Below are 14,234 nucleotides of genomic sequence, written 5' to 3'. Positions count from 1 at the left end.
CCTGCTATGGGTATGTTCTAATCTAGTCCAGGCCAGCTGCTATGTAGAACCTTTTATAAGTTTAAATATGGCCTGTAACCCGCTGTTTTTTTTTTGTGTGTGTGTGTATGTATGTGTGTGTGTGTGTGTGTGTGTTCTTTTTTTAATGAAAACACTGCTGGCGTCATTTTCTAACACCACATAAAGAACAACCAGTCCACCCCAAAAATAACCCGCTCGAAGGGCTTTTGCTGTGCTGTTAAGTGCATAATAGCAGTGCGGGCCCGTTCTTGCGGGGGGAAGGGCACGCCCTATATTTCCTACTAGATGGCGTTGTTGAATGTGTGACTTGGTTCTAATACTATAGGGTGACCAGATAAAAACAAGTTTTAAAAAACAGGACAGGCCAGACACATAGAGGTAGGACGAAAGTAAACACAAATACAACTGTAGTCCTACGTCTATGACGCTGGCCTGTTATGAGGTGTGTGTGCTCACTGGCACACTCCTGTCATTGGAAGAGAGTGGCCGGGAAGGTAATGGGGAAGGAAATTGGGGCGTGAAAAACATTCAAACCCCCATTCACGCGCAGAAAGTGTCGCACCGGGCTCGATTTCAGTATTTAGAAATTTGGTCCTGGCAAAAGGGTAGCCACCCACCGTTCCAATCCCAGGACTGAGTTTATTAAATTAAAAAACTCCCAGGACTCCAGGACGTCTGCTCACCCTATTCTACTATATATACATATATATATATATATATATATATATATATATATATCAATTAAAAACTTTGTTAAAGGGATGTTATGGTTAAGTTTTTTGTAATATAAACCTCTGAAATTCATTGAAAAAACATTGTTAAAGGGACGTTATGGTTACAAGTTAAACCGAAAAACCGAAGAAATACACCAGTTATGGTAAGCTAAGCAACCATAACTCGCGCCACCACCATGCACTGCTAAGACTAACACCCAGGACATCAAAGATGAAATCACAAATGTCATTAATGACATCACTGATGACACCACATATCTGGGCCACTTGTTTTTGTTCACTGACATATCTAGGCCAGCTGGTTTTGTATTCGGACAGTCAGAATATTAAAATTGAAAAAGTGCTATATATCTAGACGTTAACCTTGTGGTATGTTCTTAAAGTACGTTCCTTAGGGTTTAGTCTCAGCTAATGGTGCACAGAGATGGGGAAATAAGCAGGCCTCAAACACTGTCACGGTGCTTGCCCCTAGACATCAGGAGCAGACCAGTCTACCCAGGGTACTGGCACCTATGGGGACCTTTAAGGCCCCAAAGGATTGCCTAAGGGCTTCCTGGACTCAGTCCTGGGGCCTTTGGAACCAGGTTCATACTGCGTTCTCAGGCAAGGCAGGTTACCGAGTAACAGAACCACGTGCAGCCCAGTCTGAGGATGGTTGAAGGGACTACTTTACCCGGGGACTATTTGATAGGGTGTGGTTGAAGGGACTACTTTACCTGGGAACTACTTCTGGGAAGCTATTTAAACCACTCCGCAGAACAGAACACTCTTCGCGTTATTCTGCACTCCTGCAGCGTAACGCTCACTGTGTCTGCAAGCTCCAGTCCTATCTTCAGCCACGCACGTCCTGGTCATTGTGATCTGTGCCTGCAAAGGAAGGCGAGAGTAAAGATTAGAACAAGACCCTTACCTGATTCTCCATCTTGATCGTCCGGGAGTCTCAGCATCTACAGAAAAGGAACACCAGGTTAACCGCGCAGAGTAAGAACCACTTTAAAAACATTGAGCATTGCGCAGCGTGATACTCGCCTAAATGTTGTTTGTTCTTGCGATCCAACGAGGCCCACGCAAGCGATCGCCGTCCCGGAGCTGCTGCACCTGCTGAAAGGAAAAGAAAACATCAGGGAGCTGTGCCTCTCTAAAGACATTCAATCTCACGCAGCATAGATACTCGCCTGAAGCTGCATTCGCTTGAGGTTCCACGAGTCACCATCACACGATCTTCGCTCCGGAGGAACCGCACCTGCAGAATAGAAGAGGGACAGCAGATTAGTTGCACAGAAGAACAATATTGCATGTTTAGATATTATTGCATCGTGCAAGTATAGAAACTTACCTTGGCATTCTTACCATAACTTGCAAATTTCTGAGGTTTTCCGGTTTTACTTGTAACCATAACGTCCCTTTAACAAACTTTTTTCAATTAATTCCATAGGTTTTTATTAGTGAAACTTAACCATAATGCCCCTTTTTAACAACGTTTTTTTCAGTGAATTTTATAGGGTTTTTATTGGCACAGCTCAACTACAACGTCCCTTTTAACAAAGTTTTTTCAGTGAATTTAATGGGTTTTTACCAGTGCATGCTTTTTTCCTACAACCTACTGTCATACTTACCCAATATAACAACATTTGTGTGCCATTTACAACCTTTCACCTTAAAACTCTGCCATTTCCCACCTTCTAGCATTATTTTTAACACTTCTATACGCTTTTTGCAATTTCTTCAACTGATTTTGCATCCGTAGACGTCCACAAACGTCTGACTTCATCGTGGACATTCAGGACAGTGCCACATGACCATACGCTCGCGCGCGGCACGATGATGTGTCGTAGAATGCGTCTGCACTTCGCAATCAGATCCGTGCTTAGTGCCTCGGAACTGCATCTTCTACTGATCTAGTAACTTTCAACTTCAAAATTTCCCTTGCACAGCTCCAACACCTATTCCTACTAGTTATCCATTAACAATCTAGTACACAGCACATACTTGGAAGAATTTTAGCAAAACTGCTATTTATCTTAAAAATGGCATCAGCTATTGCCATCCCTCCTCCCCAAGAGCCACCACCAGCTACAGGACCTACACAACAAAAAAAGCGCAGTGCTTATGAAGAGGACCAAAAAGATGAGGTACGAAGTGCCTACCTCTAGCACCCAGAGAGAATCGTGGGTGTGGCAGTTCTTTACCACCGTTGGGAATGTAGCAAAGGTGAAAACTGTGAATGTGAAATGCATTTGTACTCAGTTGCAGACTCCCCATACAGTACTCCTACGGGACCACCGCCATGTGCTGCCACGCCAAATCCAATGAACGCAATGCTCTCAGAAAGGTTGTTCCTTTCTTTGCAAGTAGGAGGCTGTCTTCCTCCACCTCATCTTCCTCAACCAATACTGTAACCACACAGCCCACTTCTGTGGTACACAAAATCCCACCAGCTACCTTGCAAGCGATAGAAGAGGCTGTTCATTCATATCTTTGGAAGAAAACATTCCTCTGTATATACTGCAACACACCACTCTGCAGAGGCAAGCAATTTCTAAGTGATTCTGAAGCGGTAATCAAGGAGCATGAGAAACACAGCCCCTACCTTAGAAGTAACATATGTGCAACATCTTGCCCTGTCCACCTGCCCCTCCATATTAGTGCTTGGTGCCTCTTCCCTCTTTTCCCTCCCCACCTTTCATTCTAAGCTCACCTGCCATTAAAATAAATACATCAAAAAACAACTAAAGAAATGTTCCTTTAGGAACCACCTTTCACAGTTAAACAATAGAACTAAAAAGAAACTTAGACTCCATCTACTTTACATTTCTCAGTAAAGTACATAGACTCAATAGGATTTTGCAACATTTCCATTAGCATGTTGTGTTATGCTAATGGAAACATTGTGGCGTTCATCGCCTGTTCCAGGGACTGGAACAGTGGATACCAGCCCAAGTTATCAGCCCAAGTGAAGCGAGGGTGGATAACGAGGTCTCTGGACCATTATCCCCCCATTCCAGCCCCTGCAATGGGGGATGAAGGCCATTAGCACCCCAGGTTGCCAAAGCGGTAACCCAGAGTGCTAAAAAAATGGATTTTTCTTCCTACACCGAGATATGTAGGAAGGAAAATCCTTTTCCAAGATGGCCACCATGGAAAGGGAATGCAGGGTTCCATACAGGGCCCCTCTTTGCTTTCCATGGCAGCCTGCAGAAGCTGAAGAGAGAACCCTATGACGATATTACCACAAGCACATCACATTTTTCATCCCTTTCAAAGCTATCCCACTTTCAAATAACTTTACCACAAAGCCGGTCCCAGGTGGACGTGGCCACTTTAACCCTGTGTGTTGTCCCTTGTGGTCGTGGTCATGGCCAGTAGCCAGATTGTCTGGATCAAGACTTTATTCCATGACCCAGACAATGTGGCCACTGCCCATGGCCACAGGCTACCCCTCAGTCACCAAGGTATATCACAATTTTATGTACCTACATTATGACACTTGGCAAAAAATAAACCACGGGCACATTTGCCAAACCATGCTTTAAGGTCCTTGCCAATGCTCCTTACACAAGTTTCCTAAAAATGCACCCATGTTTAATTTTTTTTAAAGCGACAAATGTATGCACATACAATAGTCACATAACTTGGCCCCCACTTGACAAAACACATTCAGACGTTTTATATCTATAATCTTTTTGCAAACCTTTGTGTAGATTTGTCAAATGGTACCACATTTATAAGCCTTTACAATATTTTGGGACCCCTTCTCTAATTTTGACCCCTCTTGACAACATCCCACCAAACTTTGCAAACTCATTCAGAATCAGGTTTGGGCTTTTGTGTAGGCATGGGAAAGGCACTTGCCAGGCACTGCCGTAGTGCTATTAACTACCCATTGTTGGTAGCAGGTGTAGAATGGTGCAAGTACCTGGGCATCTAATAGCAGTGCTTGGCAAAAGCTTAAAACGTATGCGCAAGCCAAAAATGATGGCTTTGCCACTGCTTGTTTTTAAGAGGACTTCAGTGAAGGACAAGCAAAGTGCTTATGCATTGAGTGGCTGAAGGGAGCCCTGGAAAGACCTTTTTATTAAGCCAGTAGCGTGTTTACAATTCACATTGTTATTAACTGTCAGAAGACTGCTTTGAAGAAACACTGGCAGGCACTTTGTGTGCAAAGCCTGATGGTAGCAATGTACACACTAGCGTACTCTTAGCACTATATCCAAAATGTAAATACAAATGCAGGCACTAGTGAATAATTAATATCACTATATACAAAAGGTCAATGCGGATATAGGCAACAGCATACTATAAATAGTACTACATAGAAAATGTGAAGACAAATGTTGGTAGTAGCATCTAATTTCCTTACTATTGTAATGAAGATGTATATAAAGGAAGCAGTCGTTTTTAATAGTAATAACATATAAGTCTACTTTTACATACTACCTCCATTTCTGGTGATTTTCGTAGTGATACCCAGAAGAAATTGAACAAGTACACAAAACTGTTCATATTACAAATTGAACCTTTAATTGCTATTTTTCAAAAACATATTATACATAAAATAAAGTTTAATTGGAATTTTTAAAATGTTATATTTGATATTTGCAATTGGACTCTTTTTCAAAGGTTCTTATTAAAATTGGAGGTAGGGGATGGCTAAGGGGTGTGGAGGCCATCATAAAAATTGCATGTAAATTTTTTCAAATATAAATAACTTCATCAAAATAACACAATTACATTCATATATTTCAATTTAATACATTACAACACATAATATTTCATATTTAAAGCACTTAAAAAACATTTTACAAACAATTACAAAATCTTTCAAAAACATAGGAACTTATTTTTACAAAAGAGTTAAGGTTAAGCCAATAAAAACTTGAAATTGTCAGAATCAAGATAAATATGAGTAACTGCCCACTTACCGCCTTGTGCGATGACGGAGAAGGCGCTTCTTTATGATGTACTGAAGTTGTGAGCCGAGTGAAACCGTATCCCCCCGCTGGTTCCAATATAGATTTCTAGAATCGGGGAGAGGGAGTACAGATGCTAGACCCACGAGGGAAAAGGCAAAGCCAGAGAAACCCTCAGCAAGGATTGTAGCCGGAAGCGGATTGGTATAGCTTCTAGTAGAGGGGTGTGGATTGTACATCAAACAGAATAAGTCTTTGGAAAAGGTAAGTGCAGGTAGCACGCCAAGCAGACGATTCTGCAGGAAAACGATAGCATGAACAGAATGCTAGGCAAGGGTATTCAGAGGAAAGAAAAGCGAGAAAGGTTAAACCGGAGCTGGAAGGAGTGTTGGAACAGGGATCTTACCTGTTTCAAGACGCAAAGTCTTCTCTGTTTCACCTCCTTTTACTCGGAGGACGAGATGAGTAGCGTTGGGTGCCATATTGGAGAACAACTAGACCGCAGATGAAGGATCAGTCTATGCCGGAGTGCAATAGCATGACGCCAGCATCATCATAGCGACCAAAGGGCACCTCTGACAAAAGTGTACAAACAAAGAAAATCATAATGTTAAGGTAACAACATAAGAATATATTATCAATATACATTTAAAAAAATTATATTTAAATCAAGTATCATCTGCCCTCCACCTAATGGTGGGGTGTCTCCCTGCCTTTCCCTCTTCGTTCCTCGCCCCTTCTCTTTCCTTGATGCTTCCACTCTCTCTGTGTTCTGATGACCCTCCTTCACCTTATGCTCCCCTTTTCTCGCTGGATGTTCCATCTCCTCTGTGAGTTTCCATTTGTTCTGATATGTATCCCCTGCCTGCTTCCCTTTCTCCTCTCTCCTCTCTTTCCACTCTCTCTCCTCTCCCACCCCACTACAATGCTCCAATATATACCGGCCTCACCACACTCTGACATATCCCACGTCATTAGCTCGGCAGGGCTGAACCCAGGTCTTTTAAGTGTATTATTGGGCTCAGCTGTGTGAGACGTGCACACATGGCCATGAATGGGCTATGCAGGATATCAATTCCCCAGGTGTTTTGTGCAGTGTAGTGGACTGATCTGCATCTCTGGTTATTGACTTTACCAAATGTGTGTCTGCCATCTTACATGCTGTCAGACATTACCCCTGGCTCTGGCAACCACTTCTGAAGACCCCACAGGGCTATCCCGCCTAAACCTCAGTCTAGCATACCTCCAGACTTCCTCCTGGCAATTGTGGGAGCCCCCACGCAGGTATGAGAGGGCCACCTTGACAAGTCGGACTTCCTAAGGGGAAAAGGTGGCTCACAGACCTCTGCTTCCGGTTATATATATATGTTCAATATTGTATGTAAGGTTTTCAGACCGCGTTATGGGCCTTGTGTTAGTGGGGCTTCTTCGTGAGGCTGGGGATGGGATGGGAGATCCTTCGATGTTCCCATATGAGTCCTCTGGGACTTGTATCGTGCACAGGGTGGCAAGCCCTGGTCCCCAGAGTACCCCACCTCCTAGACTCCTACATATGACTTTCTTACAAAAACACCAGGGCCTCATTACAAGGTCCCCGGTCTGGTAAAAATCCCAGAGAAATTGACGGTAATGCCGGCACTGACATTTTTACAGGACCGGGGAAACCCAAATTTGCTGGTGATAGCTCTGATCTACTGGTAGATCAGCTCCCTACCGGCAAATAAATGTCGGAATCACTGGCACCGGTACTACTCATCCGGCAATTCCTATGAGACTCCATGGAATGGGAACTTACCAGTGTTTCCACCGCCCTTAACCTCCGAGTAATACCGGGATATCGGGCGCCGGAAACGGTAAGGCAGCTATGCTTGCATCCCACCCGTAATTCCTCCGGGATACTCCAATGAGGGCTCTCGTCTCCCACAAGTACAGCTGGGCCATTCTATAGAAGATGGAAGCATGGGTGACAACTGGCCGGCGTGTCCTGAACACCACGAAGGTGGACAAGCTTTGTGAGCAATGCTGGCCAAAGAAGCTCAAGGCAAGCTTCCTAAACCAGGCGCCACGAAAGGGACCATTCTTAAGCGCTTCCTAAACCAGGCGCTACGAAAGGGAGCATTCTTAGTCTCCCCCTGGAAAGAACCAGAAGGGTGGCATGAAATGACACCCACCCCCCAGCCACAGCACTGCTGTACCATCTTCCGGATCACCTCCAGGCACTAGAGCTGGAACTACAAGATGCCTGTGTAGCAGAGTAGAGAATCACCAGGAGCCTGCTGAGGGCCTCACTCCTGCAGCCAAGGAACTGTCAAAGGATCATGAATGAATGAAAGTGTGGTGCCCCCCTGCCAAGGAATGAGCCCTCAGTACCACTGAGGAGATTCAGAGTCTACCATGATGGCCTTGCCCGGGCACTCAGAGTTGATCGCAATATAGGAACCTAAGAAGGAATGGGACGCGACAGGAGCATCTGTAGCGGGCACGTTCACCCACAGAGGGGCATCTTGGCACCATTGCACGTGACAATTGTACTAAAAGAAAAAACCTATGTTGCTCGCTCACGGCTACACACACTCTCTAGCCACACTGTGACTCAATGCAGATATACTGCCTGCACCGCTACATGCATATCCACTGCATTTTGCTCCTTTTTGCCAAATTGGAATCTAGGTAGCGGGCCACTGTTATCCATTGTTGATGCACTGCATTTTGCTCCTTTTTGCCAAATTGGAATCTAGGTAGAGGGCCACTGTTATCCATTGTTGATGCACTGCATTTTGCTCCTTTTTGCCAAATTGGAATCTAGGTAGAGGGCCACTGTTATCCATTGTTGATGCACTGCATTTTGCTCCTTTTTGCCAAATTGGAATCTAGGTAGAGGGCCACTGTTATCCATTGTTGATACACTGCATTTTGCTCCTTTTTGCTAAATTGTAATCTAGGTAGACTGCCACTAATATCTTGCTATGTACTCTCTTCCTGTCCACACCTGCTTAATTAGCACGCTACTCACCTTGATTACTTCACCACACCCCTCCACTCTAAAGCACCACCATCAAACCAGCCTGCACAATCGATCACACACAATAGACCCCGTTCCCATACCATCTCACACTCCACATAACATAGCACTAATGATACCTAGCCTCAACCTCAGACTAGACAGACTCCGAGCCCGCACCATCCCTACCCACCACTATGCCACTCCTACACACCTACCACTCAGAAACCACAGACTTAGCTCACGCACCCATAAAATGCACACACCCCACTTCCACAATAAAACACCCACTTGCCAGAAACTTAAACACGCACTCACCACACCGAGCAGTAACTCCTACTCTCATCACACCACTGGACCTAAAACAGACTCCATCACCACACCCTCAAAAATCTCTTGCCCGTGCCCAACGCCGTACAAATGCGCCTTAATCAATGTTCGGTCACTCAATGCCCACTCATTGGAAGTAAATGACCTAATAACTACTCAAAACTTAGATTTACTCGCTATCACAGAGACATGGCTCAACGAAGTCTCCGGCCCAGCCATTTCACTCGCCCTTCCACAAGGATATGCCATCCTCAGACAAGACAGGACAGCCAAAACAGGAGGGGGGGTAGCCATTATTCACAAAGAAACCCTCCCCATTAGAGCCATACCCCACCAAGAGGAAGGCAACCTAGACATCCTATCAGTCAAACTAACGCTCTCTCCAAATAGCACTATAAATATCCACACCATATACCGTCCTCCTGGCCCAACCGCTAACTTCATAGGTCAAATCAATCACCTCCTAAGAAACAACCTTAAAAAAACTACTAAATCACTTCTCATAGGCGACCTTAACTTAGGATTCAATGACTCCAAGGACAAAACTGCCATCTCTCTAGCCAAGGACCTCCTAGACCTAGGCTTTTCTCAAAAGATCACCACACCCACCCACTCTAAAGGACGCATCCTTGACTGGATCATTGATCACAACTGCAATACTACCATCACCGCCAATACCAGCCTCCCATGGACAGACCACAACCTTCTCCTATTTGACATCCCTACCTTAACAAGCGCTAAAGTGCCTATTAAAGCTCTAGCTACCTCAGCAAGAAGCGCAAAAAAACTCACTGCAGATAATATCATCGCACTCCTCAATCTACCCTGCCTAGCGCCTCCATTCTCCGATGACCCCAACATCCTCGCAGAAATCTTCAAAGACACCATCACTATGGCTGTCAACACTGCGGCCCCTTTAGAAACCAAAAAAGAAAAAAAATCCTTCCATTCCAATTCCTGGTTCACCCAGGAACTCCAGACCTTGCGCAAAGACAAACGCTTAGCCCTAAACAACTGGCAGCTTAACCCATGTGATGCCACAAAAACTAACTTTAAAGCCATAGCAAAAAAATACAAAGATGCAATCCTCCATGCTAAATCAGAAACTTACAACAACCGCATCGCCAATGCCAACTCCCACACCAAAGAACTCTTCAATATATTCAAAGAGCTAACCGTACCACCCACATGCCCTGATGAGATCGTCAAAGACGAGGCATGGTGTACAGGCATCCAATCAGCCATGCTTACAAAAATAGACCTCCTCCAAAACAAAATATCCCACCACCTCAAAACCCTTCCCAAACATAATGAACAGGCTCAGATAAAACCTCATGCTAAAGTAAAAAACGGACCCAAATTCACATTTACCGAAATCTCAGAAACTGAAGTCATTGACATTCTCAGACACCTCAAACCATCACAATGCAAGGGTGATGTATGCCCCCCAAAAATCATCAAAGACTGCGCAGAACCACTCGCCCCCCTTCTCACAGCTTTCATCAATGCATCCTTCAAAACCGGCATAGTCCCAAACAGCCTCAAAGAGGCTTGGGTCCGCCCTCTCTTAAAAAAACCGACACTAGACCCTTCCAACCCTAACAACTACCGTCCCATCACCACAGTCCCCTTCCTTCTGAAATTACTCGACAAGGCTGCCCATAAACAGATTCAACTATACCTGGAACAGAACGCAATCCTAGGTAAAAGACAATCCGGATTCCGCAAGGGACACGGTACTGAAACCGCCCTTCTAGACTTAAAAAATGAAATTACTAACATCCTAGACAAAGGCAAGCCTGCCCTCCTCCTCCTCCTTGACCTCTCAGCGGCTTTCGACTTGGTAGACCACACCACTCTTACTAGCCATTTGACACACGCAGCACACTTCTCTAAGGACGCAGCATCCTGGGTAACATCATTCTTAGAGGGAAGAGCAATGAAAGTGTTCTCTAACACAGCACATGCTGCACCCTCCATCATCCACTGTGGGGTACCACAAGGTTCCTGTACTGCCCCTACACTCTATAACCTCTTTACCAAACCACTATTTGACAAACTTGACACGCTAGGAATCACATACACAAACTACGCCGACGACACACAAGTACTCCTCCCCCTGACAGGAAACTATCTCCAAGACGCATCTACCTTACAGCAAATCTACTCCACCATACAGGCCTGGATGGCTACCAACGGCCTCTGCTTGAACGGGGACAAGACCGAAATCCTCATCTTAGGACAGAAATCGACCCTCGCCAAACTCAACCCACTGTACATCAATTTCAACATAGACAATTGCATCATCCCTGTCCTATCCTCAGTCAAAACACTGGGGGTTCACATAGACGCAACACTGTCCATGGACAAACAAGTCAGCGCCATAGTCTCGGCCTCAGCACTTACTACTAAACTCATTAATGCAATAAAACCATTCCTAACCAAGGATAGCTGCCTCTCCATCGCCCGAGCAACTATAGGAGCTAAGCTAGATTATTGTAATGCCCTCCTAGCCGGAACCTCCCAAAAAAACATATCTAGGCTCCAAACCACTCAAAACAATGCCCTCAGAGCAGCCCTCAGCATACCCAAAAGAGAACACATCACACAAGCCAGAATAGCTGCACATTGGCTCCCAGTTAAAGACCGTATTTCATTCAAAATCCTCACAACCACCCACAAATGTATCAACCGAACAGCTCCCTCTTATCTATCGGACACGATAGAGAGATACCAATCCACAAGACCTAGACGAGCACAATATACGAACCAACTAGCAATACCTCGCATCAACAGAACCAAAGCAGGAGGTATAGGCTTCCCCTTCCTCGCACCTAAACTCTGGAACTCCCTTCCCACTGACCTCAGAGCTGATACATCTCTGTTCTCTTTCCGAAAAAAGCTTAAAACTGCACTATTCAATTAATCACGATTATATGTACTCCTGCTGCTTCTGCACATATGCAAAAAATGTATCTACTTGAACTGTATGTAACTAAGTAAGCAACTCTGTAACCAGCGCCACGATGCCTTCGGGCTGATGTGCGCTTAACAAATGCGAATAAATAAATAAATAAATAAATTGCCAGAGAATAGATGTTTATTGTTACCCAACCTAATGGTACTCCTGTTAACCTCGGGAGGATGAAGGGCTGAGTGGACCTGCCGGGATTCGGACCTGTGACCATGAGGTCAAGCACAGGCCTCTGTAGGGGATGCATAGGCCAATGAGCCACAGACCCATGTCGGACCGGGACAGAGGGAGGGTCCTACTCTAGGGTCTGCAGGCCATGATCCAGTTGAAAAGCAAAAGCTGTGTGTGGGTGGTATTCCATAATATGCAATATCTACCGTAAGGGCGTCCTCCTGTACAGTGAGGTCCAGATACCCTGAGAAATGTGCCCGCCAGCGGCTGGTGGTGCCCCTGAGCCGCATCCTTCCTCAACATGGCGTTCAGGAACCTAACCCCCCCCCCCCACCCCCCTGCCCTCTCCACGGGGCGAGGTAGCTGATTATGGTTTTCGTGGATTTGATTTGCCCGAGGTGGTAGTTCCCCCCCAGAGTTTTCCTACACACACCTTCAATAAACCTGGCCAGGCCCCTCTCACTCGCCGTCCCCTACATCCCCTTGCCTCCTCACACTCCCCCTTCAAGCCCGTTTCTCCACTTCCACCCACTCTTCTTTCCTTCATGGCTGCCGTCGACCCTTGACCTTTCATGCTGCTTCTCCCCGCTTTCCTCTCCTCCTTCCGTCCCCTGTTTAACCCCCTCCCTCGCCCCTTCTTTTTCTTCTCCCCCTTTCTCTGCCACATCCCCTCTGACAGTGCCACCGCCCTCTTCTGGCCCTCCCCCCACCCCATGTCCCTTTCTGCTCTGTAATCTGTGCTGCCCGCACCCCTCCCCCCTTCCTCTCGCAGTGCATAACAGGCCTTGGCGGGCTTATATAAGGCTTCTTATGACAGCCCGCGCCTCCAGGCTTTATGTAACCTGGCCGTTTACGCAGCGTCCCTGGCTGGCATGGCCCTCGCCCTGCTGCCGTGACTCACTGTTTCCTCAGCCTGTCCCGCGCTGCCCTCGCCCGGAGGCGGCCGGGAAGCCATGCGCAGTGACGCCCAGCGAACACCGTGTACCCTTCCTTCCACCACCGCTCCAGAGGAAAAAGAGTAGGCCAGGCGGGCGTGCGCTGGGAGACAGCATGCCGTTCTAGGTCCGGCTGGAGGGTCTTTGGCAGAGCTGTGTGTGTGTGTTCTAGTATTCGAATAGTGGGGTGTGTAAAGTGGGTGGGGGTCCTGCAGGCCACCCCATTGCCACAACCCCTCCCACACAATACACCCCCCCAAACACGTGCACCTGCTGTTTAAGTGAGAGAGAGAGAGAGAGAGAGAGAGAATGTGTGAGAGAGAGAGAATGTGTGTGTGAGAGAGAGAGAATGTGTGAGAGAGAGTGTGTGTGTCCCCATTTTTTTAAAAAATTGTATAAACCCAGTCCCCAGAATTGGAAAGGTGGGTGGCTACGATCCTGGTTTTTGCCGGGACCAGATTTTGAAATCCCGAAATTGGGCCTGGTGCGTCTCATCCTGCGCGTGAATCGGGGGTGTAAATGCCCCCACCCACCGCAACAGACCAGCGACATAGAAGTAGGACTAAGGGCTACCGTTTTATTTGTGTGTACTTTAGTCTGACTTCTATGCCTATGGCGTGTCCTGTTTTTTTTTTTTTTACCTGGCCCCCCTACCCTACTCAGTGTACTCAATGGTAAGGGATCATGGGAGTTGTAGTCCGAAACATCTGGAGAGCCACAAGTTGCCTACACCTGATACAGAGATAGGGGGACCAGGAGTGAAAGGTGGCCCCAGTCTGGATTCTGCCAACTAAATAGAAAAAGCTGCAGAGCCAAAATGGAAATTCTGCATCCTATAGTGTGCAGGCTGTGAGCACTACCAAAACAGTCCCTTCCTTCACATTTGTACAGATTTTAAAAGAACTCACAGCCCTTGAAGAAAACGCACATTATTTCCCTAACCATTTTCGGTAGCAACAAAGACATGCATTCTAAAAGAGCTATGGACTAAGGAGGTAGCCACAGGATGCAGTAAACCACTTCTCCTTCTTGACAGCACGCAAAGCCTACATTTTCTGTGGCATTGTTCGTTTAAATAGATATGGACTGAAAAAGTGGATCTCCCCAAGGGCTTTAAGTGGGCTGGGCTCACTGGGACTCAGCCCTCGCCACTGCCGA

The 14,234-nt window shown here is 46.1% G+C and overlaps 1 long non-coding RNA gene across 2 annotated transcripts in view; it reads right to left on the bottom strand.

Moving 5' to 3' along the window:
* Window positions 1–13,191, bottom strand: part of LOC138447792 (uncharacterized) — a 43,040-nt gene extending 29,849 nt beyond the window's left edge. Inside the window, exons 1-3 of one of the 2 annotated variants that reach the window (XR_011259946.1) lie at window positions 13,043–13,191; window positions 6,072–6,240; window positions 5,678–5,773 (exon numbers count right to left, since the gene is read on the bottom strand). This is a non-coding gene — a long non-coding RNA (uncharacterized lncRNA). The remainder of the gene's footprint in view (window positions 1–5,677; window positions 5,774–6,071; window positions 6,241–13,042) is intronic. The other variant, XR_011259947.1, reaches the window with a different exon arrangement.
* Between the last annotated feature and the right edge of the window lie 1,043 nt (window positions 13,192–14,234).

Source organism: Ambystoma mexicanum, chromosome 3q (genome assembly GCF_040938575.1).
Source record: "Ambystoma mexicanum isolate Mex_15411 chromosome 3q, UKY_AmexF1_1, whole genome shotgun sequence".
NCBI classification, from domain to species: domain Eukaryota; kingdom Metazoa; phylum Chordata; class Amphibia; order Caudata; family Ambystomatidae; genus Ambystoma; species Ambystoma mexicanum.
Note: the sequence above shows the minus strand (reverse complement) of the source record. Positions and strands in the feature narration are given on the sequence as shown.